This window comes from Odocoileus virginianus, chromosome 5, assembly GCF_023699985.2.
Source record: "Odocoileus virginianus isolate 20LAN1187 ecotype Illinois chromosome 5, Ovbor_1.2, whole genome shotgun sequence".
Taxonomy (NCBI): Eukaryota; Metazoa; Chordata; class Mammalia; order Artiodactyla; family Cervidae; genus Odocoileus; species Odocoileus virginianus.
The window spans coordinates 85,673,500-85,699,356 of record NC_069678.1 but is presented as its reverse complement, the minus strand read 5'-3'; the positions used below and the strand labels follow the sequence as shown (position 1 = coordinate 85,699,356).

The window sequence follows — 25,857 nt, the reverse complement described above, 5'->3', positions numbered from 1 at the left end:
AGGACCCTTTCGCCCTCCCACACCGTCACCCTCTCCACAGCTCTGTAGCTGCAGTAGGTTCCCACCTGGGCTCCCCCCAGAGATGTCCCTCTCCCGGGACAACCTCCACCCCAGCCCAGCACTGGCCCCCAATTATAGGTGTTTGGGAGTCGCCTTGAGTCACCAGAGTTCTGACACTGGCGTGTGCTGACTTCTGTGAGTCTTCACACAGTCTTCCCTTCCACCCTCAACTTCCCCATGGCAGCAGTGAGCCATGCCGCCCGCCCTGTGGGCTCGGCCAGCTAGCCTGCCCAGCTCCCTGGCCGCAGCAGGGAGCACCAGGCCTGGCTCTGCACACCCCCAGGGGAAAAGAAAGAGGAGAGGGGTAGGTTTGGAAACACTCAGGCTGCGGGCCCCCTCCTCCCCCTCACCAGGCTCTTACAACTTTCAAAAACACTGACCCTTCTTGGATGTAAAGAGTGAATTTTGGCAGCTCAGAGCTCTGTCTTGGGGGACGGCCTGGCCCAGCCGGGAACATGAGAGGCCCGGCAGATATCAGTTGAAAGACTGGGCCTGGAGCTCGGACGCTCGAAGGTGCCCGAGAGAGAGACCTCTGGTCCCTGGAAACTGTGCTGATATGAATCCCTTATTGCTGCCCCGAGAGGGCTTTCCGGTCTTAGGGTCTCCTGGGTGGTCCCCTTGCCTGTCCATTGGACTGTCTTATAGTCCTTTTGCCTGTCTGACTGTCCTTCTGCCAGAGTGGGTTTTTGTCTGTGTGTGAGTTGTCCTGTGTCTTCATCTCTTCTTCTGCTAGTCTGCTTTCACCCCTCTGTTGACCTGTCCAGTTATCTGTGTGCCTGTCTGTCCATCTGCCTCTCCACCCGACTTCCACTCTTCTACTTGTCTGTTTCCACCTGTCTTTGGTCTGTCTTTCTGCCTGACCCGCTGCTGCCCGCTTGCCTGCCCACAGAATTTCCGAGGGGAGGGGAGGAAATGCTGGCAAAGGAGCCCCCTGACCACTCGAAGGATAGAAGGGAGCTCTTTCAGCCTGCATGTTCCCTTTTTTGCACCTCGGTGCCAGCCTGCAGGTGATGACAGCCATGACTTGGGGCAGGGACCTCAGGTGGGCCAGGTGGGGGTGGGGCAGAGAGTTGAGATTGCTCTAGACATGAGGTCAGACTTAGGGTCAGGGCCAGTGGTTAGGAGCAGCCCAATGCCCAGTGCCCATTGGGAGGGCCTGGGTGAATTTTCCGCTGCAGAGAGGGCTGTTGGAGTGCTGCAGATTCTGTGTTGGGGTAGCAGGGATAGTGGCATCAGGCATGAGGGGCAGGGGACTGCTAATTAAGAGCCACTGCGTTGAGATGCCCTTGCCCACCCTACAGCTTAGGTGCTCATGGAGCCGAGACGCTCCGCGGGTTCCGCTTGGGACATGACTTTTCCAAGGCAAGGCTGGGCCTGGGAAAGCACTAGGGCCCTGCGGTGGGGGTCCTTAGTCCCCAGGCCCGGCCTCTCAGCCCCTGTAAGGGTCACTGGGGGTGAAGGACCCGTCTCGTGTCCTCTGGCCAACACTGTCTTCCCCTCCTCTGGAGGGGCCACTTCTTCCTCTCCAGGAGCTAAATCTGCTGGTACCTTTGCCCCACATCCTGCCCTTTCTGGATGCCAGGAATGCCCTGGCCAGGGCCAGACTGGTTCTGACCACTTGTCCCCAGGAGCCCAAGGCAGAGGCATCTCTTGGGAGCTCTGGGAGACAAAACGGGGCATGAAAATGTCCAGATGTTTGGGGGTCTCAGGGAACTGGTCGTTTCTCTTAGAGGTCAGGGAGGACTGAGGGGTCAGGAACCCCACCTTTTGTGCACTGTGCAGTCTTGGGCTAATCGCCACAGCTCTCTGAGCTTTAGATCTCTGGGCCATCAGAGTGGGGAGAAACCCCAGCCTTGTGGGCCTCCGTCTTGGATGAACAATGGGTGGGAAGGACTTTGGTGAGCTGCGGGAGCCTGTGAGAGCGTGAGGGATGGATGGTATATTGGGCTTGGGGGAGGGGGCTGCTTGGGAGGCCTCTCCTGTTCTTGAGGAGCTCCAGATGCGGGGTCACTCCTTGCAGGGTCTTGGGCAAGCCAGGAAGTGCTTCCTACCATTGGACTTCGAGCCCGATTGTTCCACTTTTGGTCAAAATCCTTCCCCCATCCCCAGTGACCCTCACAGGCAGCCCAAACAAGGGGAGTCCAGGGTGCTCAGGTAGCTAGGACCCCCTTGCCCGAGATGTGGGTCCTGGTGGGAGAGGCTCCAGGAGGGAAGCCTCTGGGTGAAGGACTCAGGGGGGAGGGAATGGAGGTGAGCTGGCCCTTTCACCCCAGGGCACACCTTCCTCACACCTGCCAGCCAGGTCCCTCTGGGCCCCACCCAGAACCCACACCTTCTCTGGCCCCGAGGTGTGGGAGATTGCCCAGAGGACCAGCCCTGGTTCCGCCTTTCCCTCCAGCGCCAGCGGCTAGAGCCGCTGGGAAGCGGGAACCACTGACTCCTGTCTTCTCATTGAGATCCAGAAGGAGGATGCAGCGGGCTCTGCGAGTTCTCCCGCCTCCCTCCAGGCCCTTGGTCCTGTCACCAAGCCCCCGCTCTCCTCCCCTGGGCCCCAGTCCTTGATTTCAGCCCTCAACTCTTCACAGGCCCTGCTCTCTGAATTTTGAGAAACACCACATCACTGCCCGTCCTGCTTCCGAGCCTCTGGAAGGGATATTTGCTCCTTGCTGCCCCCTGCCAAGGGCCACGCCGCCTCCCTTTTGAAGTCAGAGGCTGGAAGGGGCAAGTCCGAGCACAGCAGCATCTCCCCTCGTCTTCCCCACGCTGCTGCGCTGCTTTGGGACTCTTGCAGCTCCCAGCCCCCAGCTGCCCCGCGAACTTTCTCTAAGTGAAGGTTTATGCTCTGTAAACATCCTCCGGCAGCCTTGTCCCTGGGGTCAGAAGCTGTGGGAATGGGGAGGGAAGGAGGCAGCGGCAGCTCCCGAAGCCCTCAGCCTCCCAGCCCCGGCGTCCCCCCACCTCCCACCCTGCCTGTCTGAGAAAGAACATGGCCAGCAAGGGGTGCCCAGAGCCCCCAGGCCTCCCTGGGAGGTGGGGCCACACATTTTGACAGCCCCATTTTGTTTATGAGAAAACTGAGGCTCTGGAGACCCATCACACAGTAGATTAGTGGCAGGTGCAAGGGCTGGAGCCGAAGACGCCTGACTCCCTGTGCAGGGTCTCCCCGCTGCTCCCCGAGGCTGCCTGGGTTGGCTCTTGAAGTTTGAACTGAAATTGCTGATCACGTGTGGATCATCAGCTGTGTGCCGAGCACCGAGCTAAGCGCCCTCTATAAACCAGTGTCGCTGTGTCCTTCAGCAGCCCGACAAGGTGGGTGCTGGGGTCCTCCTCGTGCTGCTGGGGAAACTGAGGCTCAGGAGAGGCCCCGCAATCAGCATGGAGGAGCCTCAGCCCAGAGCTGGCACTGTCTTCCTCCTGCACCCCGGCTCCAGCCTGCACCCCAGCAACCCTGGGAGCTGGGTGTCAATTGCCCGGCCTCACACATGCAGTCACACTTCGGTTGTGCATGGCAACGGTTCTGCACACACACATCCCTACTATATGCCCATCGGTCTGTCTCACGCATGCACTCTCAGCAACTGGGACATACCTGCCCGTGCATGTCATAAGGGCACCCCTAGCACACAACCAAGGCGAAGAAGTCTGATGCACAACTGCTCCCACCTTTTCTCTGTCTTCACAGAAGCACACTTGAGTCTGCACCCCAGCCTAGACCTAGGACAGGGCAGAGTCGGTCCCGTCTCTCGAGTTGGCTGCCCCTGCCTGTCCACAGCTGCAGGGGTGCCCTATGGGTCTGTGTGTGTTTCTTCACCTGCCTTGGGCAGCCCCAGACCCATGTGGGAGCGGGTGGCTGACTTCCTAGCACCTTGCCAGCCTTCGCTTCTCCTGAAGGGCCCTGTGGTCTACTGCTGGGTTCACTGAGGCACAGAAAGGAGCAGGTACTGGCCCAAGGTCACATCTGATGAGTTGGCGCTAGAACTGTGCCTGGAACCGAGGCCTTCTGCCTCTCAGATCAGGACTTTAATGTTTTTGCTTATTTGGCTGCACCGCACACAGCATCTTCACTGCAGCATTTGGGATCTTTAGTTAAGTTGCAGTATATGGGATCTAGTTCCCTGCCTAAGGATTGAACCCAGACCCCTTGTATTGGGAGCACACATTCTTAGCCACTGGACCACCAGGGGAGTCTCAGATCAGGACTTTAGATACTATTTTTCATTTTCAGCTGATCAGGAAGATTGCTCCAAGAACTTGGCCTTGCAATGGCGCAAGTCTTGGGGTGTGACCCAGATTTTTTGTACTGCTGTTTTTCGGTCCCAGTCCTTTAGTTTGGTCTTTGTAAGAGGGGAAGTGGAGAGTTTATCCTGCCAGCCCTCGAGCCCTTCTTCTATCTCTCTCCCTTCCCCTTCCACTCCTTTGCTCCCTCCTTTCCACATTCTCCATGGGGGTCACTGGAGCATGTTGGATCACTTATTGTCTACTACCCCATCCCAGCTCCATGGTACATTCGTTCCTTCCATTGAGGAAGCCCTGCTGGATGTCTAACTTCAGGGTCTGTTGCTGCAGAAATCTATATTTTCAGAATGTTGGAGCCAGGAGAGTTTCAAGAGGTGATTATTCTTAGGCTGATGGCAGCACTTTGAGTGGGTGATAAATTCTCAGAGCCAGTCAAGGGAGCTGAAATGGCCTGGGGAACAGGGAAAGAGGAAGGCTCTGCAGACCCAGAGGAGGTCATGTGGGGAACTTCCCCAGACTTGGAGAAGCCAGCTGGAGGTTTTCTCAGCTCCCTTCCTCTCCCAACATGCACACCTGTCGGTCTTTGGCCAGGGCCAAACTTCTTATGGGCTACAGGGCCCAGGAGGGTATTCTGAGTATCTGACAGTTGTCAGGCTGAAATGGAGGAATAGGGGGGACTTTTCATTTCCCCAAAAGTTGCCCCACAGCAGGTTAAGAGTATGGGATCCAAATCTGCCAGATTCGGGTTCATTTCTGGTTCTTCTCTTGGCAGTTATGTGTCCTTGGACAAGTTACTTAACCTCTCTGAGCTTGTTTTCTCATCTGAAAAAAATAGAGGACTCATAATACCTGCCTCTAGAACTGTCAGGGCCAAGTAAGGGAAAGCACCTGAGTATCACCATTATTATTATATTGTTGTTGTTGTCATCGTGCTCCTCCCCAGGGAGAGGTTTGATGGATGTCCTTGTCAGCACTGTGAGTGTGTCTGGGTGTTCCCCAGGACAGAGCAGGAGCTTCGTTCCCCTGGGTTGCGGGGTGAGTGGCTGGGCATGGGGAGCCAGAGAATGCGTCTCTGTGGGCGTCTGAGGAATGCTGCGTGGCACTCTCTCTGTTAACCCTCGCAGCCATTACATCAGCTGGGCACCGTTCTTATGCTCATGTCCACTCGAGGAAAGTGGGGCTGGTGAGGGGACCTCACACACCTGCCCAGGATCACACAGAGAGTGAGATGGTGGCTCCAGGACGCCAAGCAGGGTGCCTAGCGCCTCACTGACGGTTCCTCCCTTCACTTGACAAATAGAGTTAAAGAGCATCAGCTCTGTACCAGGTCTGGGGAGGCAGAGAGACAGAGCATGTCTGCCCCAGCCTGGCGGTGGTGGTGGGGGCTGTCCAGTGAGGAGGCTGTGGAGTCTGTCTGGACCACTGGGCTCTCCTGCCTCCTCTCTCAGGGGCTCCCAGAGAGGGTGGAGGTGTGTGCGTGTCCGTGTGTGTACAAAGAGGAGGGCATCCATGCGGGTGTTGCTGCAGAGCTGAGGTCCCTGCAGCTAGCCTAGCCCCGGGCAGGTGGAAGTGGAGCTGTGGGACCCAGGGGCACAGGCAGGGAGGGGAGGGCCTCCCCCACTCTCTCCTGAGCATGCTATTCAGTGGATAGGCACTGGGCATCCCCAAGGAGACTGCGAGGTCTCGGTCCCAACACTTGCTGGGAAGGTGCCTGCCCCCGACTCCACCCCAGCCCCTCAGCCTCCCTGTCCCCCTCTGTAAAATGGGGCTAAACGGGAAAGTGGGCTGGTAAGGGCTGCCTGGCACAGTGGGCCTCTGGATGAATGGCAGGAGCCGCTGTTTCAGACCTTCACTCTTGTGGGGTGCGGGGTGGTGGGAGTTCTTCTCCAGCACCTTCTCCCTGAGCCCCCCCAAGGACTGGGCAGCACTGAGAAGGGCATTCAAAAGACTGCCTGCCTCTAGCAGGGACTCTGGGGGGCTGGGGAGAGGGTGCTGATCAGACTTCTGAGGCCCCCATAAAGCCCCCCTGCAGGACTCCAGGTTTTCTGGGCAACTTGTCCGTCGGGCAGGATCTGTTTGCCCTGGGGGTTAGCACCTGGGGGGGTGGTGAGAATGGGAGGGGCAGCCCCAGGCAGAAGACTAATTGGGCTGGGAATCCGTGGGCTGTGCCTGAGGGAGGCGAGGGAGCAGGGATTCAGCGATTCCTTCCTCTCTGAGATTTGGAGAGCAGTGGGTGGAGTGGGGTCTCCAGCCCAGGGGCCCTCCCTAATCCCTGCAGGGAAATCTGGAGAACACTTTCTCCTGAGACTCCTCAGACATCCAGGCCACGAAACTGGGGAAGTGGGGGGGAGCTGGAGATAAATGGACCCACTGAAGCAGGTGAGACGGAGGTCAGACAGCGGAAGGACTGACTGCTCCACACCAGGAGGCAGAGTGAGATTCCCTGGGGTACCCTTTCCAACGCTGGGGAACCCATCTCAAGCTGGGCTGGACAAGACTTACCCTGCTCATTATCCCTATCGAGCAAGTGGCGCTGCCCCTCATAGTGTGAAAGAAGGAGAGTGGATAGAGCTGCTTGAGCCTCTGTGTTGGTGGGGGGCAGGGGAGGAACAGATCAGGCACCCTTGAGCTTTTAGGGAGGGTGGCCACAGGCCACCTCTCCTCCATCCTTGCTTCCCTGCTGCCCCTCCCTGGGAGCCTCAGGCCCGTCCAGGTCACTGTCTTTGGGTTTATTTTTTGCTGGGCTCGGCTCTCCCCTGGGAGGGGAGGGGTAGGGAGAGAAAAAGGGAGAAGGAACTGCTCTGTCAGCACAACCACGGCGCCTCTGCTCCTGCCCTCCTTGGCCTGGCTGCCACCCTCTTCCAGAAGGACCCGGCCCTGGGGACAATGAGGCCCCAGACCTGTGTGGGACCACCTTCCCTGGGGCAAGACTGGCAGGTCTGGAACAGGCCTTTCTTCACTCACCCTTCCTTCAGTCGTCCTGTCGCAGAGCATCAGAAGAAGAAGGGCCGCTGAAGTCAAGCAGGTCATGGCTTCACTTCACAGTTGGGGAAACTGAGGCCCGGAGGAAGAATTCAGCACACCTGGGGCCTCCTCCACCTCCGCTCTGCAATAGATGAGAGTTGTGCTAGAGTCACTGAGAACAGAGGGAAGCTGCCTGCCAGTTCCGCCTGGTCCTCTGAGAGTTGGGGGCAGTCCCTGATTTCATTTACTCATCTAATCTTCCAGCCTCTGGGGACTGGTATCCATCTCGTGGGAGAGACACAGGATGGGGGAGGAACATATGAACCATGCCTCTCCCTCCAACCCCATGCCCTTTGTCTTCCTTTTGGTTGAAAAATAAATTAGCCCCATTTTACAGATAGGGAAAGTAAGGCCCAAAGTCAACATAGCTAATAAGTTGTTGAAACAGGATTTGAACCCAGGATGTGGCTCCTGGGATGTTGCCCTGCTGCCTCCTTGCTCGCACGGGCCCTTTGCCTTGGGCTCTTCCCAGGGTTCTGTAGCTGCCTCCTCCTTTTGCTCTTTGAATGTTGGGGCTCCTGGGCCCGCCTCTCCATGTACAGTTTCTTTGTGGGTGGGGGTGTGTCTCACATACTCCTGTGACTTGGGGGCGGGTCATCTCTGTGATGACAGCCTCCTGCTCTGCAGTTTCATCCCTAAGCTTCCTGTGGACCCCTTACGTCTTCATCCCCAAGGAACCTCAGGCTTGGCATTTGTCTCCAGATCTACCCTCCCCTCGCCAACAGTGACTTCTCCACCCCCAGGGCCCAAGTCAGGAAGCCCTTTCTCAAGCATCCTTGGCTCCTCACCTAAGAAACAGCTTGGAGTGTGCCCAGGTGGGCTTTTAATACTCCAGATGCTTTTCCCTCTGCCTCAGACTCCCTCTCCTCTCCCGCCCACCCCATCATCTAGAGAACTCCTATCTATCCTTCAAATCCCAGTTTGAACCACCACTTCTTCTTGGAATCACTCCCTGTGCGCCCCACCCGAAGCCTGACTGGGGGCCCTGCAGAGACCCCTGAGCCCTACGCACCCGCCCTTTTGTGTTCTGGTTTCCGCTCGGTGGTGGGGGTCGAGCACAGTTCTTGGTTGGTAATCAGTGAATGTTTGCTGAGCCAGGGAATGAAGGTGACATTGAGGCAGGCTGTAAGGATGAGAAGGGTTTTGCTGATTAGAGAGCAGTGGAAAAAGGACCCCTAGGTCCTCTGGGTGCAGGCAGTGAGCTGGAAACGCTTGCCATTTTTGTCCTGAGCGCGCTCCAGGTGGCGGCAACAGCTAGAGAAAGGGCTTTGAGGTGGGACTCTGCTCCTCTACCCTCTTGGCCTCAGGATCTGCAGAGTCTGGTGTGTCCAAGGCCCCGAGGATCAGGCTACAAAGGTGGGCTTTACCCTGTGGATGATGGAGAGCCATAGGCAGTGGCAGGTCAGGGAGGCACCACTGGCTGGGAGCCCAGGCTTGATTGATCTCTTCTCAGAACTAGGGCTCTGCAAACACTAGACCACTTAGCTCCCCAGGTACTGCTGTTGGCAGCACTATTCATGTTCCCATTTTGCAGATAGGAAACTGAGGCTCAGAAGGCGGGAATCATGTGCACCAAGAGATTTGTCCATGGTGGAGTCAGGATTCAAACCCATGTTTGTGCGACTCCCAAGCCCAAGCTCCAAGGGATTCTCACATGCGTCAGCAGACCCGGGCTTTTTTCAGTGACCTAAGGCAAAGCTGAAATAAGGACAACATGGTGACTTTTTCATAAAGCTAAATTTATTCCATTTAAAGGACTGTCATTTAGTCTGAGATTATGTCCTTTCTTTTATGAAATGATGGGCCTGGGAATTTTTTAAAGAATGTCCTTACTTGGCAAAATAAAAAAGTTGACAACCTCACGCTGTCCCTAAATTGTTTTTGAAAATTTTACCCGTGCGTGAAATCCCTGAGTCTGGGCACCATCCTGCCTCCTCCCCCCTGAGCTTTGGGACCAGAAGTGGGAGGAGTCCAGGTAGGAATGGAAGGATTAGAGGGCTGGGGGAGCCTCAGTCTGCCCTGTCTATTTCTCCTGGGCCTCAGGGCCAGCCTGCTCTGGAGTGCAGCGAGGACCAGCCCAGGGCTCTTGCCAAGACTGGTCTGCATGGAGGATGGGGCAGGTCACCCAGGATCAGGGCTTACCTACCCCTCTGTTAAAGGAACACTGAACCCAGAGTCAGCCGGCTGGGGGTCGGTGCCCACCTCTGCTTCTTAAAGACTGTGTAACCTCAGGCAGGTGACTCAGCCTCGCTCAGGCTCCCGCTTCCCATCTTCCATGGAGAAGGACAGTTATCATCTCTGCCTGCCCCCAGCATCAGGTGCCTCCTGGACTACAAAGTGCTGTGAGGACCAGAGGGCCTCCTGCGCGTCCATCCTCCCTGCTCCCCAGCGCACGCTCCCTCTTCTCACCCTGGCCTGCACTGGTTTCAGCCCCGAGGGTGGGACATTGTGGGGGTGGGGGGAAGAGTATGGGTTCTAGAAGAGCATGTATTCAGACTGGCAGTTCCTTTCCTCAGGAGCCCCTGCAGTGTAAGCTGGAGGCCTGGGGGCAAGGTGATGTGAGGGGGTCTCTGTGACAACCTTACTGGGGCCAGGCTGAGAGGCCCAGAGTTCTAACGGTTTTCGTATACTAATGAGTTTCATAGCATAACCTGTATGGGGTATGGTGGTGCCAGATATGGGGTCTTTTCCACATGCTATTGTACTTCATTTAATCCTTTTCAGAGCCCTAGGAGGTAGGCACTGTCATTACTCTACTGTATAGAGGAGGGTGCTGTGCTGCGCTTAGGATCTCAGTTGCGTCCAACTCTTTGTGACCCATGGACTGTAGCCCTGGACTGTAGCCCACCAGGCTCCTCTGTCCATGGGGATTCTCCAGGCAAGAATACTAGAGTGAGTTGCCATGCCCTCCTCCGGGGATCTTTCCCAACCCAGGAATCAAACCAGGGTCTCCTGCATTGTAGGCAGATTCTTTACCAGCTGAGCTACCAGGGAAGTCCGTAGCTTAAATGGTCAGCAGGTGCCCGTCACGCTGCCACTAAGCGTGAGTAGCCAGGAGGACCGAGCTGAAGCCTGAGGGGGAGGGCCTCTGTGATGTGAGAGGGTGGGAGTGGGTTCACTGGGCTCCAGGGGGCGAGCCGGGATCGGGGACACTTGCAGTGTACATGAGGAGCGTGGTTTGGGCTGGGAAAGCGAGAGACACCTTCTCGCTGGGCGACTTCAGGCAGTCACCTCCTTCTCTGAGGTTCAGCCTCCCTTGTTGCGGGGCCTCTCGTAATAATAAAGATAATAACAGCCCATGCTTATGGAGGACCTGCTGTGTGCTGACACTGCTCTGAGGACTTGCCGTTTTTTCTTTCACTTTTTCCTCTCAGTGACCAGAGGAGGTTAGGTCCTGTGGTTATGCCCATTTTCCAGATGAGGAGGCTGAGGCACAGAGAGGTTGAGTAACTTGCCTGAGTATAGGTCGTGGGGCCAGGAGTCAGTCACACCCCAGAATCTAGCTCTAGAGCCCGTCATCTTTCCCACCAGATTATGCCTAACTGGGGGCTTCCCTGCTGGCTCCGGCAACCCACTCCAGTATTCTTGCCTGGAGAATCCCATGGCGGGCCACAGTCCCTGGGGTCACAGAGTTGAACACGACTGAGCACACACATGCATGCCTAACTGGCCCCAATGGGCCTGCCTGCTGGGAGGCTGCTTCGACAACCAGCTAAGCCTTAAAGTTCAGGTTCCCTCTCTACCCCAGTTCTACACTTTCTTGCTCTTTCATTTGGGAAGCCTTGCCTGGCAGTCCCTGAGGGGCCAGGCCCGATCCCAAGAGCTGGGGACAGAGCAATGAATCAGACTCTCCCCTGCTCCCTGGCGGGAGATGTGCAAGGCGGCTGGCAGCTGTCTGGGTGGAATCCTGTGGGGGCCCAGCTCCGAGGAGCCGAGCCCAGCCCCAAACTGGCGGTGACTGGGAAGGCTTCCCAGAGGAAGAGGTTTCAGCGGAGGCCTGAAACGTGAAGAGTCAGAGTCAACCAGGCAAAGAGGAGGAGGGAATGGCATTCTGGGCCGAGGGACTAGCATGGGCAAAGCCCTGAGGCGGGGCTGAACGTGACCTTTGCGAAGAACTGAGAGAGGGCAGGAGAGTGGGAGCCTGGATGGGGTGGGAGGTGTGCAGACAACAGGCTGGAGCATGAGCGAGACCAGGCTGAGAACTCCAGGCTGAGGAGCAGAGACTTCCTGGAGGAGACTGGGTTCAGGAAGGAACCGAGGACAGGAGTGCCGTGGGCGAATTGGTGACTGAGAAACGCCCCTCTGGGTCTAGCAAGGGGGGCAGACTCCCGTGGGGAGCTCTGGGGCTGCTACCCGCTGGGCCTGTCTTTCCCTCTGCCTTCCCCTCACGGCCCAGCCGTCTGAGCGGCTCCTCTGGAGCTGCCCACTAACCCTGCCAGGGCCAGGCTGGACCTGGCCTGAAGCCCTAGGGTTTTTGCCTGTATGGAAAGTTCAGCTGCTTATGCAAAGCCTGGCCTGGGGGAAGGTGTGTGTGAATGAGCTGAGGGAGGCCTTGGAAGCAGAGTGGGTAGGTGCAGGTCCTGATGGGGGTCGGGGGTCTGTGGGGGACTCCAGAACAGTGATCTTAGAACTGCCCCACGAGAGCACCCGGGTTTGGCCCAGTGGATGGTGGGGCACCCTGGGGAAAGGGGTAGAGCCCACACGGCCTAGCCTGCTGAACTCCTTGCTCACTCTCCGTCTGCCAGTTAGGGTGTGGAAATCACTACCCCCTCCCAGCCCCCTCAGTCTACTGATGCAGAAACTGAGGCCCGGAAGAGGGCATGGAACAAACTTAGACTAGTGGCAGAGCCCAGGCTCAGCCCAAGAGTCCCGATTGTCCCCATCAACAATAAAGAACAGTGCAAACCTCTCTGCAGCGCTGGCCTGGCTCAGGTCCCCTCTACGTGGTCTTGGGCAGGTCTCTTCACATCTCTGAGTTTCGGCCTTGGGGTCCAAAATGCTACCTCATACTGGGAAGAGCGTCACCTCTCCCATTTGAAGCTTTAAGGCATGCCTGACCCATCACGGGCCTTAATCAATGTTTACTCAGTGAATCTCACTGAATTCTCACAATGCTGGAGGAAGATATTTATTACACTATTTTTATACTGAGGCTCAGGAAGGAGGAGTGACTTGCCCAAGGGCATTCAGTGGAGAAGTGGCTGATATGGGGCTGGAGCCCAGGTGTCTGGGCACCTGTCTAGGACCCCTGATGGACACGCTCCTATTTTGAGCTCTCAGTGAAAAGCAGCTGGTGTCCCAAGCAAGCTCCATCCGTTGGTTGGCCAAAGTGTGTGTGTGTGTGAGGTTCGGCTGGCCGGCAGGCTGGAACTCAGCTCACATCAACCCCTGTGCTTCTGTGCTTGGGCCAGGCTGCAGCTGCTGCCCCATGGAGAAGGGACCTTTCCACTTGCCCTCCTGCCTCAAGGTTTTTTTCTTGTGGCCTGGCTGGCTGGAGAGAAGAGCTGGTCATGGCATGACTAACAGGGCACCTGCCAGCCCCTCCCACATTGGAGTCTGGCCATCTAATGCCCTGCACATGACAGGCATGGGGTGGGCGCAGGGTGGGGAGAGGGATTTGTACTTCTCTAATCCGGGGGCTGCAGCCCTCTTCTGTCTTGGCCAGGGCCGTGGGAGAGGTTTGTCCCTGGCCGGCCACCCCTCCATGCCCAGCGGCCCCAGCTCAAATCCCTGGCAAGCACCCAGCACCTCTGCTTGGGGCCTTCCCTTGTCCTGCTCATGCTCCCTACCCCACCCCCACACTGACTGAGGCCGAGCTGGGACTTATGGGGGCAGATGCTGGGGCGTCTGTGACTGGTGGAGATGCAGTGCCATGCAGCATTTGGGGCTCAAGGATGGGGGCAGTGACAGGGAGGTTTGGGGCTCAGGCTGGGGCAGAGTTAGGGAGAGGACCAGAATAGGGATGCAGAGTTCTGAGTGTTTGGGGCTAATGCTGGGCCACCCCTTCCTGGAGAAATTTGGCTACAAGTCAGGGAGGCAAATGTGTGGGCCGTGCCCGCCCCCCCCTCGCTGGGCAGTAAACACAGCCGTCTCCCAGGAGACGGGCCCAAACATCTCGGCCCCCCACGGTTATTTATACCAGGACTCCCTCTCCTTCTCAGGCCTGGTCTGGCCTCTCAATCCACTCCTGAGCTGAGCGTCCTGAGTGGAGGGTCCAGTCCCTGGCAAGGCAGGAGGCCCCAGCAGCAGGCCTGCTTAAACCCCACTAGGGACTGGGCGCTCACCACCTCCCAGTGGCATGTCTGCTAGAGGCACTGGGTCTTACTAATCAGAAATGTGCTCAAGAAGGTCAGGGCCTGGGGAGGAAGCCAGAGTCGTGGGATCGAGCTCTGCCGTTGCTCTAAAGTGCTATATGACTGTGGTCCCTGTAACCTCAGCTTCCCCACAGTTCAGCAGGAGGAAAGGGTCCTGATGGTGCAAACTTTTAAGCAGTAAATCTGGTTCTTTAAAGGAAACGTGACACAGGAGTACAATACATAAATACATTAAAGCCGAGCTGCTTTGGGTGGAATCAAGGGTGGGGCCCCAGACTTCTGCCCACTCTGCCTCTATGGCCCTGCATGCCACCAACCTGGAGCCTCTGCATGACCTGCCTTATTCTAGAACACACTCCAGGAAACCCTGGAGTTCCTGTTTCAGGGCTGGCACAGGCCTCTTGACTGGTTCCCCAGCCCAAGGTCCAGTGTTGTGTGAGTGCTCCTAGGATCAAGAGCAAACGTTTGCAGCCAGTGTAGATGAGAGCAGGCTGGAGCCGCCACAGGAATGTACCCAAGGCCCTTCCAGTGAGGAATGAGCCCAGTGTGGGAGGAGAAGAGGGCACATCAGGGGTTGGGTACTGGAGGGGAGCAGGGGCTGGCTGTCCCCTCTCTGCCAGATTCTAGCACAGGACACCAAGGAGTCAAAGGTTTTAAATTCGAACCTAGCCCTCCAGATCGGCATGAAGGTGAATATGTCAGGAAGGATAGAACATCTTTTATTTAACAGCTTGTTGGCTTATAGCGTGTGGGTCTCCATTTGTACTCTTTCTCAGTCTCACCAGTATTCAAGATGGACTTGCATTGGCTCTCCCTCCATCCACCCACCTCTGTAGGAACCCCAAGGTACCCTTACCCAGAAATCTCAGGCTGCAGAGGACTGTGGGAAATTCCTGATTCACGGATGCTCAAGGCCCTGGAGACCTGGGTCTTCTTGTTTCTTCCCAGATACTGTCTGAGCTTCTACTTGACCAGCCTGGGAGATGTGGAGGAGTCAGAACAGGCTTTACCCTTGATGGATGGATCCTAATCAACTGGTGGCGGTGGGGTGGGAGTGGACAGAGGAAGAAACTGTCCCTGCACGAAGTGGTCCTGGGGTCCCCAGAGGGGGCCAGGAATCCCAACCAAGGCCTGGGCTAGCACTCTTCAGAGCAGATCAGGGATTCTTGGGGAAGAAGGGGGACCATCCTGAGGAGAGGAGAGAACACGAAAGTCACCAAGGTGGAAATAGACAGGGTATGGAAGGGTGGAGTGTGGCCAATGCCTAGCATGTGTACAGCCTCAAACTCTGGGCTGAGAACCTCAGGTGGTGAATCATGAGGAGTCATTGTAGGATTATAAATCAGGGAGGGGTGCTCAGACTGCAAGGTTAAGTGAACTGGGGTGAGGTTGGGGATGGAGTGGAGTCATGGTGATCAGTGAAGAAGGAAGAAGGGAGGAGGAATGGGGTGAGTGCTTGGCAGGACAGGAGTGAGGGGCTGGGAAGAAAGAGTTGGTCTCAACTTTGCCTTCTGGAACCTCCTCTCCAGTGTCCTCCTTTGCTCTGTCTTGGTTTCTGCTTCTTTCCCCCACCATTCCACTGCCCTGGATCTCCATGCTGGAGAGAGGAGCACTTCTTTCCACACTCATCTCACCATATAGGTGGCAGGTGGAAGCCCACAGCTGTGTAGGAGGGAACCTGTTCATTCACTCATTCACTCAAATAATATTGATAAGCTGCTCTTGCACCAAGCTCTGTCTGAGGTGTGGGAAAGATAGTGGCGAGAGAAGTTGCTTCATTCATGGAGCTTACATCATGGGGGGCTGGGGCCCTGACACTGTATCTTTCCCTGATGTTTCCCCTCTGGCTCTTTGGCCCATGCCGTTGGATGCCCGGGAGTGGGGCCTCTCTCCATTACCCACTCATTCATTCCAGCCGCCCTGGCATTAGCACCCATCTTCAGAATATTGAGGAGGGGTATTCAATGATCATGGTCCCAACCCCAGGGACCACCCATCTCCATGATGAACTTGGGGCCTGGGGGCAGCACCCGGGCTCAGGCCCTAGTCTTTTTCTTTTTTTTTTTTTTTCTTTTTTTTTTTTAGGCCCTAGTCTTTTTCACCTACCGGTGACTTTGAGCTCCTCACAAGAAACTTCCTGGCCTCAGTTCTTTATCATGTGGGGCTTTGGGAAGCCCCAAGGAAGCGAGGGGAGGGAAAGACCTGTCAGCTCCAGTGTTCCCCATTGGTGGACAGCTCCTCTGGCTGTGGGTAGAGGTGGAGAAATGCCAAGGGCTCAATATCATCATCATTGTCAACCAAGATAATAGCTACGGTCTACTGTGTTCACTGTGGCCAGCCTCATGGTTCCTCTCAGTTAATTTAGTCCCCACGACCAGCTCCCTATGGTCCGTGTATCTTCTCTCCCCATTTGCCAGATGAGGAAACTGAGTCTCTGTAAGGTGACATGCCTGGTTTGATCCGTTCACCCGCGAACCTTCCTGACTCTGGGAGCCCTTAAGGACGGCGCGATGAGGGTGCTGCTTGGCACCGGGCTGCCCCTCCTGGGCACTCAGCCTCGAGAGTAGTAACCCAGCCCCAGTTCCTCCCCCCACCCTCCTCGGGGGCTGGCACCACCCTGAGTCTGGGGACTGGCACCACCCTGAGTCTGGGCGCTGGGTCCTACAACACTGGCCAGAGCAGTACCAGGGGCCGGATCAGTCCAGGACCCGATTTAGGGGCCTTGGCACCTCTGCGTTCCGGGGCTCTCAGTGCCCAGCAAGCGGCGTTGGTGGGTGGGCTAGCTATGGACGGGGTGTCGCGCCCCCTTTTCGGCCCCCGTCCACGGGGACGCAGCGGCACCTTCACACTTTCCGCTTGGCCCGCTGCTCGCCTTTCAGGCCGCAGCGTTTTCAATTGTTAATTTGGAAACGGAAAAAGAAGCCGGCGGGGCTGGGGAGGCCGCAGGGAGGTAACCTGAGCCTTGGCCGCCCGCGCCCCTCCCGGGAGCGGTGCTGGTTGTCGGCGACGCTCCGCCCCTTCCAGGGACCGCCCAGAGCCCCGCCCATCACCGCGCCCCGCCCCTTCCAGTAGCTCCGCCCCGTGCCGACAAGGCCGGGTCAGCCTCCTGGACCCCGGAGCGGGAAGGGGCCCCAGGGGAGGAAGGGAGAGAGGCCGTGCCGAGGGAGGAGTCCCTCTGAACCCTCCTTGCCAGGAACCCCTCCCTCTCCCGAGGAGTCCCGCCTGCTGTCAGCCTCCTCCGTGTCCCGAAGTGAACCCAAGTCTTTCTGCAACCCCTCTGGGCGGGATTCAAGCGAGCCAGATCCCTGCCTCCAAGCTGCCGCAAGAGGGATCATTGGCCCCATTAGACAGACGGAGAAACTGAGTCCCAGAGAGAGACAGTTCACTTGCTCAAGGTCATGCAACTAAGTCTGAGTGTTTGAACCTGGTAGGGGTTTGTTTCTTTTGGTTCTCAAACGTGTAGAGTTCTGTCTTCCTCAGGAGAGGAGGGGGCGCCGGGACTAGAGGTGCAATCTGTCCCCTTCCCCTGACCTCTTCCCTCTTTCTGTGGTTAATGCGCTTTTGGAAGTCCTGCTTTGATCTACCCTGACTCCTTGCTATCATTATTCAATTATAGGGGAGTTTTGGAGGTTGAGGGGCTTCCCTGGTGGCTCAGATGGTAAAGAATCTGCCTGTAACATGGGAGACCCAGGTTAGATCCCTGGGTTGGGAAGATGCTCTGGAGAGGGGAATGACTACCCACTCCAGTATTCTTGCCTGGAGAATTCCGTGGACAGAAGAACCTGGTGGGCTACAGTCCATGGAGTTGCAAAGAGTCAGACACCACTGAACGACTAACACACTTTGGAGGTTGAAGGAGGTCTCTCTAGACTTTCCACACACAGGAGTGCCCTGCAAATGAAATGTAAAAGACCCTCCACTTCCAGCGACTCTAGAAGTTCCTTAGGATGGGCAGCTTCATTCATTTCCCATTGGGAAGCCAAGATCACCAGTCCCAGATAGGTCAGCAGAAAATGGGGGCTCTTGGAGACCTTTCCTCAACCCCCTCCTCTCCCTGAGGCGTAACTGAAACTCAGACAGAGCTTCCCACCCCCTCAGCCGGGTGGGGCAGAGCCAGGATGGAGAGCCTGTTGATCCAGGTTCCTAGCTTTGCCCACAGCCTGTGCCTCCCCTTCTGCTGCCCCCAACCCTGACCACTTTCTTGGAGCCACCGCACAGGCCCTTGCCTTTTAGGGGACTCTGAATCAGTCAGAACCTCTCCCCTTAAAACCCAAGGAAACTGAGGGGATGTCTGCAGACGTATTTCCAGCCTAAAGCCTAAGACCCTCCTCGCCGCCCCTCCATCTTGACTGTGGAACAGGCCAGTGTCACTCAGCCAGCCTTTCTCAGCTGTCTGAGCCCATTGGAGCCAGTCTTGCTGGATTTGGTCTGGCTGGTCCTGGATTTGGGGTTCCCACCCTGAGCATGGCTCTCAGAGCAGCATCTGTAACCAGCAGCCCCAGGTGTGGCCTGCGAGTTTGCATGCTGCTTTGCTTGTTAGCAGCAAAGGCATCCGAACACTCCTCTCCCATCATTTCCCCTCAGCCTCCCGCTGGATGAGATGTTCAATGGCTGAGTCTGCAGGACTCCCCAGGTCATCCTCCCCAGGGGGCCCAGCCCTCCCCAAGCTCCTGTTCCACTCTGTCAGCTCTTGGTGCCCTCTGCTCTGGGAGAGCTGAGAACCAAGTGGCGGGGACTCAGCTCTCTCCCCTCTTTTGACTCTTCCCTCCCTCCCTTCTTCCCCCTTTGCACAAGTCCTGCTGATTCAGAGGACAGAATCGTCTTAGAGGTGACCCTGACCCCTGCCAGGCTCAAGCAGCTGGAGGCCTGTGTAATCCTTGAATCCAGTGCCACCCTGACACATACAGTGGGAAGGGCAGGGGCAGGCTCCAGCCTGCCGCCCAGAGGAAGGAAATTTTAAGGTGGGGATGAGGGGTGGGTGCCTGGGTCCTTCTATGGAAAGAGAAGAAAAAACATTACCTTATGACCCAGTTTCCCATTTCTAAAGAGAGGATTGATTGACTCTAAGGGATCTTTTGGTGACAAAATATAGTCAGTATCTGCTTGCCCCTTGTCACTTCTACTCCCCCTTGTACAAGTCACCATCATCTCTTACTTGGATTATATACCATTAACTTCTCAATGCAAGGCAGGGGCAAACGCCATAGCCCACGCCCCCGTTCCCTTACCTTGCCATAGTCTGTTCTCCACTCAACAGCCTGTGTGGTCTTTTGCAAACGCAAGTCAGATCGTCTTATTTTCTGCTTATAATTCCCCATCTCACTTGGACTAAAATCCCCAAACCTCATGATAGCTAGTGGATGATCTGCTTCCCCACTCCACCACCTACCACTCCCCCCTTCCTCACTCCTCTCTGGGAGCACTCCCTTCTTGATGGTTCTGGAACACACCAGGCACCCTCTGGACAGGTCTTTTACACTTACCTTTCCTTCTGCTCAGAACCTTCTTCTCTGACACCTACCTGCATGGCTCGCCGCCTCATTTCCTTCAGGTCTCTGCCCTAATGTCACCTTCTCAATGCTGCTCTCCCTGACCACCCTCTGTAGAACAGCTCCCGACTCCCATACCAATGTTCTTTGTCCCCCTTTCCAGCTTCATTTTTCTCCAGCATCATCTGACATTTTTAACGCTGTCTTGTTTATCTATTATGTCTCTTTCCCATGAGAATGTAAGCTCCATGAAGGTAAGGACATTATTGATCTTTGTGCCTGGCACATGGCGAGCACTCAGTAAATAGTGAGTGAATGAGTGAGGGAATGTTCTGTGACTCTGGACTTCGTGGTTCCTGGGTGTTGCTACCTGCCCCAGTTCCCTTTGAATCCCATCTGCTACAGGGAGGGCTGAGGTGTGAAGATGGAAGCAGCTATACAGGGGAGGTGGGTGGTACCAGTCAGAGGTCCAGTGCGGGGTTCGCCCCCTCTTTCAGGAGACTTTCACCCAGCTCTCATTCTGAGTTGGGAGCATGGCATTCAAGGTGAGAAGGACAGGGTTTCCACCAGCTCTTGGTCTGTGGCAGGAGGCAGGGACTCAAAGAGTGCTTTTCACATGTTGAGGCAAATGCCATGATAGAGGTGAGTGTAGAGATGGGAATGGGGGATTAAGGGAGCATAGGGTGGGGTTTCCACTCACCCAGCCAGGTTGGAGGAGGGATAGATACAACAGGAGCAAAGGTGAGGAAGGGAGAAAGCTCTGCTTGCTGATGTGCGGGAACTGAGCTGCAACCATGGAATATCATGTGCCAGGTGGGGCACTGAGTGTGGAGAGTCAGGTGGGGAAGGGCTTGCCTTGCAACCATGCTAAGGTGCTCGGGCCTGAGCCTGCAAGTCGATGGATTTCATACTTTTAAAAAAAGCCGAGAGCCCTTTGTTCAAACGAAATCTTATGCCAAGCTCAGCATATAAAACTGAGTCACCCAGATTCACACAAGTGGCTCAGGTGGAACCAGGGGAAAGTTTCCACTGACCACCTTGTTTTCATTTCCAAAGTTCAGGCTGCCTGAATTCCACCCCTTAGTTTGCTTTCACCTCACTGGCCTCCTGCTTGGGAGCCCATGCTTCCTGTTTATCTGTGTTGTCTGCACTGCCTGGTCAGCCGTGAACAGATGGATAGCCCCTCTTCCCTCCTTGTTCCCACCCTTGCTTGATGTGTTGCTCAGGACACTTACCTGGGGCACCAGGTAGTCTGGCTGGCACGGCAGAGGGAAGCAATGAGAACATGTAGGAGATTCCCAGGTGGCCCAGTGGTACAGAATCCACCCTCCAATGCAGGAGATGCAAGAGACACAGGTTCAGTCCATGGGTTGGGGAGATCCCCTGGAGCAGGAAATGACAACCCACTCCAGTATTCTTACCTGGAAGATCCTATAGACAGAGGAGCCTGGCAGGCTACAGTCCATGGGGTCGCGAAGAGTCGGACGCAATTGAGCACACACATACACACACAGGAGATTTGGAGCCGGTCCAGGTGGGAGAGGATGAAGCTGTGACTCATTAAAACACCTTGTCTAGAAGACACCACCTTCCATATCATAGTGGACCAAGACCTTTCACACTGGCTCAAGAAAAATTGGCATGTGGAGGTAGAGAACACCTACTAGAAGGAGAGGGAAGAATCCGTAGAGGCTTCATGGCAGGAAGCAGATGTGGGTTTTGCAGAGTCGAGACGGGGAGATGAGACTCTGGAGGGGCAGTCTCATCTCTACTTCTCTCTGCATCTCTGCCAATGTGCATCTGTGATTCCTAACTCCATTCCTGAGAGAAACAATCTGATTGGTTCAGCCCAACCTAGACAGGGGCGGGGGGTGGGGGAAAGACTCTCTTGGGCCAGTGTCCATCTCCTGGTGGCCAGGAGAGGGGCATGGAGCTGTGTGGCGCCACATGGGGTTGGCTCTTCCAGAGCTGTCAGGGCCATCTCCAAGGCTGCCCCATGTTCTGTGCATCCTGTACGATGCAAAGGGCTGGGCTGAGAGGGACAGTGGTGCTGAATCCAGCCTGTGCTCGAAGGTGGATCAGCCCAGAGCAAGGGATGCCTGGTTCTTATGAGGTCATTTTGGAAGGGTCAACTTTTCATCATTTTTTTTAGGCTGAAGGGAATGCCTTTTCTAATTGATCCTCCAAGAGGGCGCATGTTTTTCATAGTTTGTACTATGCACTGGCGGCTGTTCTCCCTCCAGGGACAGCCTCAGAGACTCTGGAACTAGCTGAAGACCGGCCCTTTCCCTTCTGCCCCACGGCTGGAGAGTTACAAGGCTGAAGGGACTTTCGCTGTCACTGAGATGTCCCCCATCTTCTTGGTGCAGATGGGGAAACTGAGGCCCCAGTGGGGGCTTCACCCCTAGCCCTGAACCCCAGCGCAGGCCTCTGGCCCAGAGAAGCGGCGGCCACAGCAGCAGCCCTGGTGTGGGTCACGTGCTTTTGCTCCCTTTGCCATATTTAGAATCGCTGGATCAGGGAAACTTCTCGTCCCAGCCCCTGAGGATTCTTGGAAAGAGCCTCGCTCTGGGGCCTGGCTGACTGCCCCTCTGCTTTATCCCCTTGCAAGAGAAAGATTGAGCCTGTTCTCCCCAGAGGAGCTGGGGCCACCGGACCACACTGCACCCCCTTCTGGAAGTGCCTCTCAGGCCTAGTTGAAGTTCCTTCCGCAGTATCAGCTCTGGTTTGGGGTTTAAGAAGCCCTTTTCTGCGGGAAGGTGGTGGGGGACATGACCTCTGCCTTGCATAAGGAACCTTGCATAAATGGGGACACACTGGCCCCAGAATCCCCCAGTCCAGGAAGGACAGACCCTTGCCTCTGAGATCCTGGTCTGGAGGGCAAGGACAGGGAGACACAGTCCCCAAGCCAGATGCAGAAATGACAGAGCCAGCTGGTGGCCAGGCAGGCAGCAGACCCTGGCAGGGCTCAGTCTGGGAGGAGGGACACTGGAGAGAGGAAAGGAAGGAAGGAGGCCCTAGGGGAAGGGAGGGCTGGGGCCTGGAACTGCATTTATTTTGACCTTGTGGGGAGGCTGGGGGCAGGAGGGGGTCCCTTATCCCACGCAAGCTCCTTCTTCCCTCAGGATCATCAAGCCCTAAGAAACAAAAAAGGCCCAACCCAACCCAAACCAAAAATGCATGTGTAAAGCACCATGATCTTCTGCATCTTTTCTCCCATCCTCACCTTTGGGGATGATGGTCCTGTGCTCCCATTGGACCACTCTCCAGGGTCTGGTCAGCTCCCTTTTCCATCCTCCACACCTGTGGTTTCAAGTCTCGTCCACCTCTTTAGACCCCCACCCACACTGCTCCCTTCTGAGAAGTTGATCTGGCTTCCTCTTCCCAGAGAAAGTAAAATCCCCTGATGAGGGATCTCTGGGCTTCCCCCATCTGACCCCCAATCTCCTCTCCCACCTGGTCTCTCCCCCTTCTTGCCTGTCACCTTAGAACTGGCTGGGTCCTTTCTGCTCAGCACCAGCGCTTCTGCTGTGGATCCCAGCCTCCCAGTTGCCCTGCAGACATCATTCCATTGATCACTCCGTCTCTGTCACATCTTTAACTTCTCCCTCTCCTGGCTCCTTCCACTCTGACTCTCTCATCTGAAAACAACAACAGCGAAAAGAACACTGGCTTATTCCCTGTGCTCTGTGTCTTTCTCCAGCTACCGATTTCAGCTTCTACACTGTGCAGTTAAATTTCTTTAAATAGCTAAACCTCCACTGTCTCTACTTCGTCACTGTTCCTCTCCCTTTCTTATCCCATTGAGACCTGCTCTGGCCCTCCCCTCTGTCTGTGGCTGACCTTGCCAAGGTACCCAGTGACCAACTTGTCACCAAATCCAGTGCCATTTTCCAGATCTTATCTTGTTTGACCTCTTTGGCAGCATTGGACACTGTTGTCCACTCCCTCCTTGAAACACTTTCTTCTCTTGGCTTGACACCTCTGTCTCCTGGTTTCCCTTCCATTTGACCGGCTGCTCCTTTCCAGTCTGGTGGAGGGTCTCTCCTCCTTCTTAGTTGCTGGGGATCCATTGGGTCCTCCTGTACATTTTCCTTATGCCCTCTGGACTGTCTCAATCTTGCCTCTTGTCTTTGGTCACCATCTCTCCCTTGATGTACTCCAAGTCCACATTTCTGGCTCAGGTCTCTGTCTTCATACCTAGAGTGTTTACCCAGCCTTCTCCATCTCAACATGTCTAAAACAGAATTCATCACCCCCATATCTACTCCTCCACGAGGCTCTCCTATCTCAGTTCAGTCATGGCACCTTCATTCATCCAGTCCCCAAACCAGAAATATGAGTCATTCTCTTTCATTGTCCCCATTTCCAATTAATCAACAAGTCTTACTTACTGTCTCTAGTCCATCCACTTACATGCTGCCACCAGCATCTCTTACCTGAATGATTGAGGAGCTTCCTACGTGCTCTTCCTGATCAATCTCACCTCTTGTAACCCGTGCTGCCTACTGCCCCTGAGTGGTGGTCCTAAAACACAAATCAGACCATATCATTCCCTCTTAAAACTCTTCAGGGACCTCCCTGGTGGTCCAGTGGCTAAGACTCCACACTTCCAATGCAGGGGACCCAGGTTTGGTTCCTGATCAGGGAACTAGGTCCCAGTACCCAACTAAAGATCCTAAATGCCACAACTAGGACCTGGCACAGCCAACCAAACAAACAAATCCTTTTTTTTTTTTTTTAAGAAAGTGTTTAAAAAACAAAACCCTTTTCAGTGGTTCCCCACTGCCTTCAGGTCACGTTCATAGGGCCTGAGGGTGCCTGGATCTGGCCCTCTCTGGTTTGTCCTCTATCCCTTCATTTTAGGCCCCTACCTGCCAGAACTATGGGCCACCCTGGACTGCCTACAGGTTCCCACATCTCTGTTGCTTGCACACACATCCTGCTTTCTCTGCTTGGTGCACTGCCACCTGACCTTGTCGCCTCCTCCAAGTCTTCACTGATCCCTCCACTTGGGCTCTGCTAAAGCCATCTTGAGTTTCCCCCAAACCCCTGGGCATTGTCATCACCTTGTCTATCATGTCACCTCTGTGTTATACTTGTTAATTTCTTGGGTGGGGGAAGTCCTATATGATTCATTTCAGGCTTTACAATAAACCTGACTGGGTGTAGATGGCAATGAACATTTCTTAAGTGAACGTGGCTCTGAGAGGTCAGGCGCTAGCATCTTTTCTGCTGCTTGACTCTACCCCCTCATCCCTCCCACCTTCCACATCCCTGTCTCTCCAGCCTCCGAGCATCTGCCTCTCCGGGAACATCTCCAGAGAGTCTGGAACTGAGTTCACGGCTGACCCTTCCTTCCCTTCTACCCCACTACTGGGGAGTCATAAGACTGACACTCCCCACCTCATACTGCAGACAGGGTGCCTGGGGCCCAGAGAGGTACTATGGTGTGATGGTCCAAATGGACTTGGGTTCAGGTCCCAGCCTTATGGTTTTGGACAACCTAGCATGCCTTTCTTTCTTCTTTTTTTTCAATCATTTTTCCTTTTATTTATTTTTTATTAAAGTCTTTATTGAATTTGTTACAATATTGCTTCTGTTTTCTTTTATGTTTTGGTTTTTTGGCTACAAGGCATGTGGAATCTTGGCTCCCCGACTAGGGATCAAACTCGCATCCCCTGCATTGGAAGTCAAAGTCTTAACCACTGGACTGACAGGAAAGTCCCTTTTTCCTTTTAAACAACAGTTTTATTGAGATGTAATTCACATACCACATCCACCTGTCTGCTTTAAATGTGCACAATTCGTAGTTTTAATGTAGTCACAGAGTTGTATAGCCATCACCGTACACCTCTCTGAGCCTGTTTCCTCCTCGCTAATGAGCTGTGATGACTGTGGGGCTGGGAGGAGGGGTTAGGAATATAGGAATATGCACGTGGAGGGCTCCGCTCAGTGTCTGGCCAAAGGGAGCCTTGGCCAGGAGGCACAGTTACGGGGTCAGACAGCGAACTGGGGTTAAATGAGGTTAGTATGAAACCCACCTCCCCAGAAGGATTTTCCTACCACTCCTCCTTGCTCTGTGGCTGTTTCCCTGGCAATAATTTGAGGAAGGCCATGGAAACAGGGGTGTTGGGGTGAGGGGAAAAGGCAGTGATTACAGTTGTTTAAAAGATCTTGAGACTACTTCCCTGGTGGTTCAATGGCTAAGACGCCATGTTCCCAGACTCCATCTCTGGTCAGGGAATTAGATCCTACATGCTGCAGCTAAAGATTCCACATGTGTAATGAAGATTGAGGATATGCCGCCACTAAGACCCAGTGCAGCCAAATAAATAAATAAATATTAAAAATAATAATAAAAAGCCTTCAGTTGGCTAATAATTGAGTCAGCCATAGCCCCTCCCATTCACTAACCTAGTGACTCTCTAAAGTGTGGTCCCTGGGGGAGCAGCATTAGAACACCCAGGAATTTTGTAGAAAGCATACTTTCAGGCCCCAGTTCATACTGAATCAGATGCTCTAGAAGTGAGGCCCAGAAATCAGTATTTGAATAAGCCCTCCAGGTAATTCTGCTGCCCGCTCTACTTTGAGAACCATATATCTAAGCAAACCATTCACTTATTCACCCCTGATCTCCTTGCTGCCCTCCTGAAAGAATAGCATAGTCACAGAATGGGTGGGTGGGGGAGAAAGGCTTTTGATAGGTCTCACAATAAGCCCCGGCCAGGACT

At 55.1% G+C, this 25,857-nt stretch overlaps 1 protein-coding gene across 1 annotated transcript in view; it reads left to right on the top strand.

Annotated features, from left to right (window-relative positions):
• The window catches only part of KCNQ4 (potassium voltage-gated channel subfamily Q member 4), a 56,944-nt gene that overhangs the window by 1,658 nt on the left and 29,429 nt on the right, over positions 1-25,857 (top strand). The gene's annotated exons all lie outside the window — the stretch shown is intronic.